Raw genomic sequence first — 11,640 nt, 5'->3', positions numbered from 1 at the left:
AGCTAACCAAATTGGTAGTGCAGTAATAATGGGAGACTTCAATTACCCCAATATAGACTGGGTAAATGTATCATCGGTCACACTAGAGAGACAACGTTCCTGGATGGAATAAATGATAGCTTTATGGAGCAATTGGTTCAGGAACTGACGAGAGGGAGCAATTTTAGATCTAATTCTCAGTGGAGCACAGGACTTGGGGGAGAGGTAATGGTGGTGGGGCCGCTTGGCAATAGTGATCATAATATGATCAAATTTGATTTAATGACTGGAAAGGAACAGTGTGCAAATCCAAGGCTCTCGTGCTAAACTTTCAAAAGGGAAACTTTGATAAAATGAGAAAAATTGTTAGAAAAAAACTGAAAGGAGCAGCTACAAAAGTAAAAAAATGTCCAAGGGCGTGGTCATTGTTAAAAAAAATACCATTCTAGAAGCACAGTCCAGATGTATTCCACACTTAAGAAAGGTGGAAAGAAGGCAAAACGATTACCGGCATGGTTAAAAGGGGAGGTGAAAGAAGCTATTTTAGCCAAAAGATCTTCATTCAAAAATTGGAAGAAGGATCCAACAGAAGAAAATAGGATAAAGCATAAACATTGGCAAGTTAAATGTAAGACATTGATAAGACAGGCTAAGAGAGAATTTGAAAAGAAGTTGGCTGTAGAGGCAAAAACTCACAGTAAAAATTTTAAATATATCCGAAGCAGAAAGCCTGTGAGGGAGTCAGTTGGACCGTTAGATGATCGAGGGGTTAAAGGGGCACTTAGAGAAGATAAGGCCATCGCGGAAAGATTAAATGATTTCTTTGCTTCGGTGTTTCTGAAGAGGATGTTGGGGAGGTACCCGTAATGGAGAAGGTTTTCATGGGTAATGATTCAGATGGACTGAATCAAATCACGGTGAACCTAGAAGATGTGGTAGGCCTGATTGACAAACCTAAGAGTAGTAAATCACCTGGACCGGATGGTATACACCCCAGAGTTTCTGAAGGAACTAAAAAATGAAATTTCAGACCTATTAGTAAATTTGTAACTTATCATTAAAATCATCCATTGTACCTGAAGACTGGAGGATAGCAAATGTAACCCCAATATTTAAAAAGGGCTCCAGGGGCGATCCGGGAAACTACAGACCGGTTAGCCTGACTTCAGTGCCAGGAAAAATAGTGGAAAGTGTTCTAAACATCAAAATCACAGAACATATAGAAACATGGTTTAATGGAACAAAGTCAGCATGGCTTTACCCAGGGCAAGTCTTGCCTCACAAATCTGCTTCACTTTTTTGAAAGAGTTAAACAAACATGTGGATAAAGGTGAACCGGTAGATATAGTATACTTGGATTTTCAGAAGGCGTTTGACAAAGTTCCTCATGAGAGGCTTCTAGGAAAAGTAAAATGTCATGGGATAGGTGGCGATGTCCTTTCGTGGATTGCAAACTGGTTAAAAGACAGGAAACAGAGAGTAGGATTAAATGGGCAATTTTCTCAGTGGAAGGGAGTGGACAGTGGAGTGCCCCAGGGATCTGTATTGGGACCCTTACTGTTTAATATTTTTAAATGATCTGGAAAGAAATACGATGAGTGAGATAATCAAATGTGCAGATGACACAAATTGTTCAGAGTTAAATCACAAGCAGATTGTGATAAATTGCAGGAAGACCTTGTGAGACTGGAAAATTGGGCATCCAAATGGTAGATGAAATTTAATGTGGATAAGTGCAAGGTGATGCATATAGGGAAAAATAACCCTTGCTATAATTACACAATGTTGGGTTCCATATTAGGTGCTACAACCCAAGAAAGAGATCTAGGTGTCATAGTGGATAACACATTGAAATCGTCGGTGCAGTGAGCTGCGGCAGTCAAAAAAGCAAACAGAATGTTGGGAATTAGAAAAGGAATGGTGAATAAAACGAAAATGTCATAATGCCTCTGTATCGCTCCATGGTGAGACCGCACCTTGAATACTGTGTACAATTCTGGTCGCCGCATCTCAAAAAAGATATAATTGCGATGGAGAAGGTACAGAGAAGGGCAACCAAAATGATAAAGGGGATGGAACAGCTCCCCTATGAGGAAAGACTAAAGAGGTTAGGACTTTTCAGCTTGGAGAAGAGACGACTGAGGGGGGATATGATAGAGGTGTTTAAAATCATGAGAGGTCCAGAACGGGGAGATGTGAATCGGTTATTTACTCTTTCAGATAGTAGAAAGACTAGGGGGCACTCCATGAAGTTAGCATGGGGCACATTTAAAACTAATTGGAGAAAGTTCTTTTTTACTCAACGCACAATTAAACTCTGGAATTTGTTGCCAGAGGATGTGGTTAGTGCAGTTAGTGTAGCTGTGTTTAAAAAAGGATTGGATAAGTTCTTGGAGGAGAAGTCCATTACCTGCTATTAAGTTCACTTAGAGAATAGCCACTGCCATTAGCAATGGTTACATGGAATAGACTTAGTTTTTGGGTACTTGCCAGGTGTCTTATGGCCTGGATTGGCCACTGTTGGAAACAGGAGGCTGGTCTTGATGGACCCTTGGTCTGACCCAGTATGGCATGTTCTTATGTGGAAAGGAGAGTGCTGGGAAGAAGAAGAGGCGAACACTGCACTCCAGGCAGCTCAGGCAGGAACGCTGCACTCCAGGCAGCTCAGGCAGGAACATCAAGGAAAAGCAGGAACTGATCAAGGTAACACATCAAGGCAAACATCAGGACACGTACTGGAACAGGCATCAAGACAGGACAAGGCACCAATCAACACAAGCAAGACCACGGATGATCTGGATCAAGGAGAAGGTACAGACGACTGTAATACTCAATCCAAAGGCAAGTTGCAAGTGAACAAGAGAGTCCTTATATACTGGAGGTAGTAGGCAACTCCCTGGGAGGAGTTTGCCAGGACCGCCCCTCGCTTGGCTCCCTATAACTGGGGTAGAGCTCTGCGGGCCGGCCCCTAGGGAGAAGGGCGTCGCCGAACAGGAAGTCCCAAACAGCCGAGCAAGCCACAGGCAGGCCCCAGAAACAGCTAGGCCTCCCAGGCCCTGGAGCAAGTCCCGGATGGAAAACAGGCGAGGCCCCTGGCTTCGAAGCGGGCCTCCAGGGGAAGGTGAGATACCACCGTAGCGCAGCAACAGGGGGGATCGTAACAAAGAGTGCATGGGGGTAACTTGCTGGTGTGGCAGTCACTACCCGTAACCAATAAGCCTTATGCTGTATAATGACAACTCCATTATTGCTCTCTGCTTCAAGCAAGGGGAAAAAGGAGAATTAGATTCAGACAGCAACCAACAAAGGCATTGAATTGCACAGTTTGGGGAAAACAAATAAGCATGGGGGGTAACTTGCTGATACGGTGGTTACTGCTAGGGCTGTGCAGAAGGGACGGAATTGCCCGATTCGGTATTTGTATTCGTCGGGACCCAAATACGTTGCATTCGTTCAATGGGGACCCTGATCCGTTGATAAGTTTTATTCATTTTCTGATTCCCATTAAAGTCAATGGGGGAAGTATTTGCAGCCTATTTTTGGCTGCAGAATTGGGGTTTTATTATCAATTCTGATGAAACTTCTGGGGAGCAATCATCAGAACAAGAAAAGAGCTCCAAGGTACTTAGACTGTGGCAAAGTGGCACCAAAGTGGCATGAATAGCCTAAGGCACTGTAAAGGGGCAAAGGGGTATCAGAAGTGGCAAGAGTGCTTTAAACAGAGGTACAAAGCAGCAGCGAGAGTGTCAAAGCAGCAGCTTCAAAAGAGAGCACCGATAACAGATACATGAACCCTCGAAGGCAGCACGACAGGCAAAGCGGCAAGAAAAGTGCATCAACATCCTACAGCACAACGAAGGGGGAACATAGCAAGCAGAAAGACTAGCATCAACACACTGAGGAAACCATGAGAGTGGCAAGGACACCACAAGAGTTGAGTGAGTCATCTGGTGTATGGCAGCAAGGCAGAGTGGCAGAAAGCTGATAGGGGCAAGACAGGCTAATAGAGCGGAGGTAGTCTGGTCCTGTGGTTTTGATAGGGGCAAGACAGCCTGGCAAGAGCTGAGGTAGTCAGGTCCCTGTGGTTTTGATAGGGCAAGACAGGCTGGCCCCAGGGAGAGTTTCCCTTTCCTTTGCGCAGGAAAGGGCTCCCTAGAATGGGTTTGCCCCTAGATTGGGGTATTTCCATTGGCATCTAGTGAGCTCTCGCTGGTCTTTTAAAATCTGGTGGAGTTAGCAGATATACAAATGAGAATTTTCAAGGCGGAGAAGGGTGCTATGTTGAACAGGGTTCAACATGGGTCAATAGGTATTAAGAGATAGGCTGGCTACACCCGGGGAGAGTTCCCTTTCCTTTGAGCAGGAAAAGGCTCCTGGATAGACAGGCATATAGCATTAGAGGTCAAGCCCTTTTAGGGACATAAGGCCTGGAACGGACAGGCAGCACAGCATTCTAGGATAGAGGTCAAGCCCTTTTAGGGACAGAAAGCCTGGATGGACAGGCACAGCATTCGAGGACAAACCCTCATAGGGACATAAGGCCTGGACGGACAGGCACTACATTAGAGGTCCAAGCCCACAAATGGACATAAAGCCTGGATGGACAGGCACAGCATTCGAGGATAGAGGTCAAGCTCTCGTAGGACGTAAGACCTCGACAGACAGGCACAACAATCGAGGATAGATGTCAAGCCCTTTTTAGGGACCGAAAGCCTGGATGGACATGCACAACATTCGAGGTCAAACCCTTGTAGGGACATAAGGCCTGGACAGACAGGCTCAACATTATAGGGTCAAGCCCACATAGGGGACATAAGCCTAGACGGACAGGCACAGCATTCGAGGATAGAGGTCAAGCCCTCGAAGGGACATAAGACCTGGATGGACAGACACAACATTAGAGGTTCAAACCCTCATAGAGACATAAAGCCTGGTTGGACAGGCACGCATTCGAGGATAGAAGTCAAGCCCTCATAGGGATGTAAGGCCTGAAGGATAGGCACAATATAGAGGTCAGAACCCTTGTAGAGACATAAAGCCTGGATGGACAGGCAGAGCATTTGAGGATAGAGGTCAAGCTCTCATAGGACAATAAGGCCTGGACGGACAGGCACAGCATTCGAGGATAGAGGTCAAGCCCTCGTAGGGAACATAAGTCCTTTATGGACAGGCACAGCATTCGAGGTCAAACCCTTGTTAGGGACATAATGCCTGGACCAGACAGGCACAACATTAGAGGTCAAACCCTCATAGAGACATAAAGCCTGGACAGGCACAGCATTCGAGGTCAACCCTTGTAGAGACACAAAGTCTGGATGGCAAGGCACAGCATTCAAGGATAGAGATCAAGCCCTCATAGGGATGTAAGGGCCTGGATGGCCAGGCAGGCTCAGCATTCTAGGATAGAGGTCAAGCCGTTTTAGGGACATAAAGCCGGACGGACAGGCACAACAATCGAGGATAGATGTCAAGCCCTCGTAGGAATGTAAGGCCTGGACGGACAGGCACAGCATTCGAAGATAGATGTCAAGTCCTCGTAGGGATGTAAGGCCTGGATGGACAGGCACAGCATTCGAGGTCAAACCCTTGTAGGGACATAATGCCTGGACAGACAGGCACAGCATTAGAGGTCAAAGCCCACGTAGGGACGTAAGGCCTGGACCGACAAGCACAACAATCGAGGATAGAGGTCAAGCCCTTTTAGGGACATAAATCCTTGACGGACAGGCACACGCATTCGAGTTCAAGGCCTTTTAGGGACAGAAAGCCTGGTTGGACAGGCACAGCATTCGAGGATAGAAGTCAAGCCCCATAGGGATGTAAGGCCTGGAAGGATAGGCACAATATTAGAGGTCAACCCTTGTAGAAACATAAAGCCTGGATGGAAAGGCACAGCATTCGAGGATAAAGGTCAATCCCTCGTAGAGATATACAGCCTAGACGGACAGGCAACAAAATTAGGGTCAAGCCCACGTAGGGACATAAAGCCTGGACGGACATGTACAGCATTTTGAGGATAGAGGTCAAGCCCTCTTAGGGACGTAAGGCCTGGACTGACAAGCACAGCAATCAAGGATAGAGGTCAAGCCAACGTAGGGACATAAATCCTGGACGGACAGGCACAGCATTCGAGGGTCAACCCTTGTAGGGACATAAAGCTGGACTGACAAGCACAGCAATCGAGGATAGAGGTCAAGCCAACGTAGGGACATAAAGCCTGGACGGACATGCACAGCATTCGAGGTCAAGCCCTTGTAGGGACATAAAGCCTGGACGGACAGGCACAGCATTCGAGGTCAAACCCTTGTAGGGACATAAAGCCTGGACGGACAGGCACAGCATTCGAGGTCAAACCCTTGTAGGGACATAAAGCCTGGATGGAAGGCACAGCATTCAAGGATAGAGGTCAAGCCCTCATAGGGATGTAAGGCCTGGATGGCAGGCAGGCTCAGCATTCTAGGATAGAGGTCAAGTCCTTTCAGGGATTTAAAGCCTGGACGGACAGGCACAGCATTTGAGAGACAATGAGTTCAATTAAAAAAAAATGCAGTTTACAAAAAAACCCTTGCTTGGCACAGCAACAAAATCGATGGAAATATCTTTCCAATAGCAATTCTGTCAAGTAGCTAGAAATTGAATATATCTCCCACCCACAACAACCCAAATGCTGCTTGCAACTGACCCCAGGGGGTAAATAAGCAGTAAACTGTCACTGCTAGTGCTAGGAGCTTGCCAGCTTCTCTCAGTGGCAGAGAAGAAAACCGTCTCAGATCAATAAGAATATCTGCAGTAAAAAAACCGGGCTAGTAGCTGGCACTGCAGCCAAATGCAGAACAAATATGTTTTTCTATCGAAGCAGCTAGCCTAGCTAGCAATTGAATACAGATTTGAGAACTCAGACTAGCTCTGAGTGCAGCCACCTTCCGCAGAGACCACCTCCCCAGCCACCCCTGCAAAGAAAGTGTGTGGCACGCCGCGTGCTTAACTGTATATATAGTGCTGGGTCATCAGCAAAAGCGGCCCGACCACTGAGTGAGTGCGCGATTGGCTGCTTTGCCAAAATGCTTACCGCTGATACGTTGCACTCTGGTCTCCCTTGCCAACCTGTTCGACCCGTTCTGTGACAGGGCTGTGAGGTCACTGATGACCCACAGAAAGGGCCGGTTCTGGCTATGGGTACACCCAAATGGCATTCTCCTATTTCAAACGGCCGCTGAGAAATCACTGCGAGCGCTGAAAAAGAATAAAACGTATGATATGTTTTATCCGTGGGGGATCGCGATACGTTTTTTGCGGACCCACGAATACAGCGAATATGGACCTATACGTTGCGATTGCCAATACGCTGCAAACGAATGCACACCCTAGTTACTACCCTTAACCAATAAGCCTGATATTTTTGATGCAACTCTAACATTGCTCTCTGGTTCAATGGCAAGAGGTAACGGGGAATTGGACTCAAACAGCAACCAACAAGGGCCCCTGACTTTGACGGTTTGGGAAACTGATAAGTATAGGGGTGACCTGTACAGCGCGTCTAATGCTACCATAAGCTGGCTGGGCAGACTGGATGGACCCTTGGTCCTTTTCCGACGTCATTTCTCTGTTTCTGTATATGTTTCATCTCGGATGGCGGCCAGTGTGAATCACAAAGCGTCTACAAAATGTGTGCCAAATTCTTAAGTCTTGTAATTAACTGGGAGGTGTAATTTTGCAGCAGCCGGAGGGCATGCAATATGTAAGCAGGTGAACCCATGTGAAGGGCATTGCAGTATCTGAGCTGCGGAGAATCACAGCCTGCACAGCAGATTGAAAATTAATTTACTAATCACCATGCTGTGAGTGTACGATGCTGTGTATGCTGAAGGAGCTTTATAAGTAATCACTGCACTGTGACTGTACAGTGCTGTGTATGCTGAAGGAGCTTTATAAATAATCACTGCACTGTGACTGTACGGTGCTGTGTATGCTGAAGGAGCTTTATAAATAATCACTGCACTGTGACTGTACGGTGCTGTGTATGCTGAAGGAGCTTAAATAATCACTGCGCTGTGACTGTACGGTGCTGTGTATGCTGAAAGAGCTTTATAAGTAATCACTGCACTGTGACTGTACGGTGCTGTGTATGCTGAAGGAGCTTTATAAATAATCACTGCGCTGTGGCTGTAGGGTGCTGTGTATGCTGAAGGAGCTTTATAAATAATCACTGCACTGTGACTGTACAGTGCTGTGTATGCTGAAGGAGCTTAATAAAATAATCACTGCTCTGTGACTGTACGGTGCTGTGTATGCTGAAGGAGCTTTATAAATAATCACTGCTCTGTGGCTGTACGGTGCTGTGTATGCTGAAGGAGCTTAATAAATAATCACTGCTCTGTGACTGTACGGTGCTGTGTATGCTGAAGGAGCTTTATAAATAATCACTGCACTGTGACCTGTACGGTGCTGTGTATGCTGAAGGAGCTAATAAATAATCACTGCTCTGTGACTGTACGGTGCTGTGTATGCTGAAGGAGCTTAATAAATAATCACTGCTCTGTGACTGTACGGTGCTGTGTATGCTGAAGGAGCTTTATAAATAATCACTGCTCTGTGGCTGTACGGTGCTGTGTATGCTGAAGGAGCTTTATAAGTAATCACTGCGCTGTGGCTGTACGGTGCTGTGTATGCTGAAGGAGCTTTATAAATAATCACTGCACTGTGACTGTACGGTGCTGTGTATGCTGAAGGAGCTTTATAAATAATCACTGCACTGTGACTGTACGGTGCTGTGTATGCTGAAGGAGCTTAATAAATAATCACTGCTCTGTGACTGTACGGTGCTGTGTATGCTGAAGGAGCTTTATAAATAATCACTGCTCTGTGGCTGTACGGTGCTGTGTATGCTGAAGGAGCTTTATAAATAATCACTGCTCTGTGGCTGTACGGTGCTGTGTATGCTGAAGGAGCTTTATAAATAATCACTGCTCTGTGGCTGTACGGTGCTGTGTATGCTGAAGGAGCTTTATAAATAATCACTGCTCTGTGGCTGTACGGTGCTGTGTATGCTGAAGGAGCTTTATAAATAATAATCACTCTGTGACTGTGCAGTGCTGTGTACATTGATGGTGCTTTATAAATATTAATAACTACTCTGTGATTGTATAGCACTGTGCATGCTAACTGAGGTTTATAAATATTAACTGTTCTGTGACTGTACAGGACTGTGTACTCTGATGTAGCTTTATAAGTAACACCACTCTGTGTACCCTGCTGTGTACAGTGACTGAGCTTTAAAATTAAAAATGACTGCTCCATGATTGTGCCGAGCCGTGCGTTATCCCAGGACAAGCAGGATGCTAGTCCTCACATATGGGTGACGTCACTGACGGAGCCCTATCGCGGGAAAACCTTCTGTCGTCAAAGTTTCTAGAAACCTTTGACTGGCCCTGTGAGGCCACTGGGCATGCCCGGCGTGCCATGATATTCTCTGCCACAGGAGTCTCTCTCTAGTCTTCGTAAGCACCGTGGATCAAGGACCTGGGGCTCTCTCCATACCTTCACAGCCCATTGCTGCTTAGATAACGACTCGCCGGCATGCTCCATGTTGGCCAGTCCGTCTACTCCTATTCTTTTCGGTTTAACTACCCAACATCCTTCCACCAACCCGTTAAGGGTTTCAGGATGCCCTGCGTTCCAAATTCCACCGCCGTTCGCGCATCTTGGGTGCATTTGGTGCACTCTCGAGGGCATCCTCAGCTCGGTACTCAGCCACATGTGAGGACTACAGTCCTGCTTGTCCTGTGAGAAAGCAAATGTTGCTTACCTGTAACAGGTGTTCTCCCAGGAGGGCAGGATGTCAGTCCTCACGAAACCCGCCCGCCGCCCCGCGGAGTTGGGTCTCTATACGTTTTCACTTTTATTTTAGTTTCGCTTAAGACGAGACTGAGGAGACACCTGTGGCTCACAGGGATAATTGCAGGCAGAGCACGCTCAGGGCACTCAGTGTTGCCAGTGTCAGTCAAAGCTTTGTAGAAACTTTGACAGAAAAGTTTTCCGTACAGGGCTCCATCCTGTGATGTCACCCACATGTGTGAGGGCTGACCTCCTGCTGTCCTGTGAGAACACCTGTCACAGGTAAGCAACACTTGCTAACCTCTGTGTTTGTGCGTCCTGAGTCTAGCCCAGCACTGTGGCTCCCCACGGGGCTCCTCTCCGTGAGCGTGGTCATCTGCCACGGTACCCGACAATCCGCCCAAACACCTCAAAACCATCACAAGCACATAGCATATGGAACTGAAACCTGAGAGCTTTCAGCTAAGACAGAAGCTTTCCCAGGATTCTCTTTATTTTTCTTAACTATATTTTATCTTGTTTTAATGTGTAGATTTTAACTATCGTACTATTTTTATTTTTATTGAATTTTTACTGTGCTTATTCCTGTTTCTAATTGGTTTTTTTTAATTGAATTTTATCATGTAAACCGTAAAGATAGAATTTTGTATTCTGTGACACGGTATATAAAAGCTGCATAAATAAATAAAATACATAAAATGGAGACCCTTCAAAGGAATACAAGGCTTATTCAGGTCCCACATTTTTCTAAGGTATCTGGCTCAAAGTTATCACAACATTAATTTCATGCTTAAATTTTACGCAGGAGACACTGCGATCTATAGCTGCCTTACCTTTCAAAAATGTTCTCTCCTCTACAGCTGGAGCTAAGGTTGCCAACTGGCTCCAGATTTTCAGGACAGGTTGATCGGTCCTGGTTTCTTAGGGAATGCAATAGGGAAATGAGAACAAGTCCCAGCCAGGACCGGATCAGCCTGTCCTGAAAATCTGGAGCCAGTTGGCAACCCGAGTTGGAGAAGAGACTCTTGATAATGGGCTTTATGCTTCTGTGCAGTGGACAAGAGAGTATTGGGAGGCTCCAAGCTAAGAAGGTGCCCCGGATGTTTCTCTCATGATTCAGCCTCCGGTCCCTGGGAAGTGCAGCACTACAGAAGGGGGCAACGTTCTCCCTGCCAAGGCTTGAGTTGGGTGCATGGAAGGAGACCTCCAGTTCCAGGTAAGAGCTTTGTGCTTTACTGCACAGAATGTAAACTTGTATTATTGTTGCACGTATCTTATGTTCTTGTGTTTTGTATTCATAATTATGGAGGAAGGAGGGTTATAGATGTCACTTTCTGCTATTCCTCATTGTTTATTTATTTGATTGTTTTATATACCGTCATTGCACGTGAGAGTCACGTGATCAGCGCGGGGTACAGGTTTGACACGCAGACGATGCGGTGTATGGAGGTAGGGATACAACCAGCGTTAAACAGGGAAAATACACTCTAGCTACAGAGCTTTACAAGGAAACACTGTGAGCAAGAAACAAAACCAAACAACAATGTAACTTACAGTAACATTGTAAATATGCACAACAGGAAGCAAATCCTTACAGTATTATACAACGGACCAGCAATAATGGGAGGAGAAGGGAAGAAGGAACCCTCAGATCCTGCCAGAGTAAGCCTGAGATGGTCCTTCTAAGAAGTAGGGGGGGCTGGCCTTATCTCTCCCCCCCCCCCCCCCCCCCCCAAGACAGTTTCTAGCTGCTCTGGTACAGCTTAAACATGGTCCAAATGCGGAAATTCACTAGATGCTTGCATGGCTTCCTTAAGGTGGCGCGTC

This window comes from Rhinatrema bivittatum, unplaced genomic scaffold, assembly GCF_901001135.1.
Source record: "Rhinatrema bivittatum unplaced genomic scaffold, aRhiBiv1.1, whole genome shotgun sequence".
Lineage (NCBI taxonomy): Eukaryota > Metazoa > Chordata > Amphibia > Gymnophiona > Rhinatrematidae > Rhinatrema > Rhinatrema bivittatum.
This window is presented reverse-complemented; position numbering follows the sequence as displayed.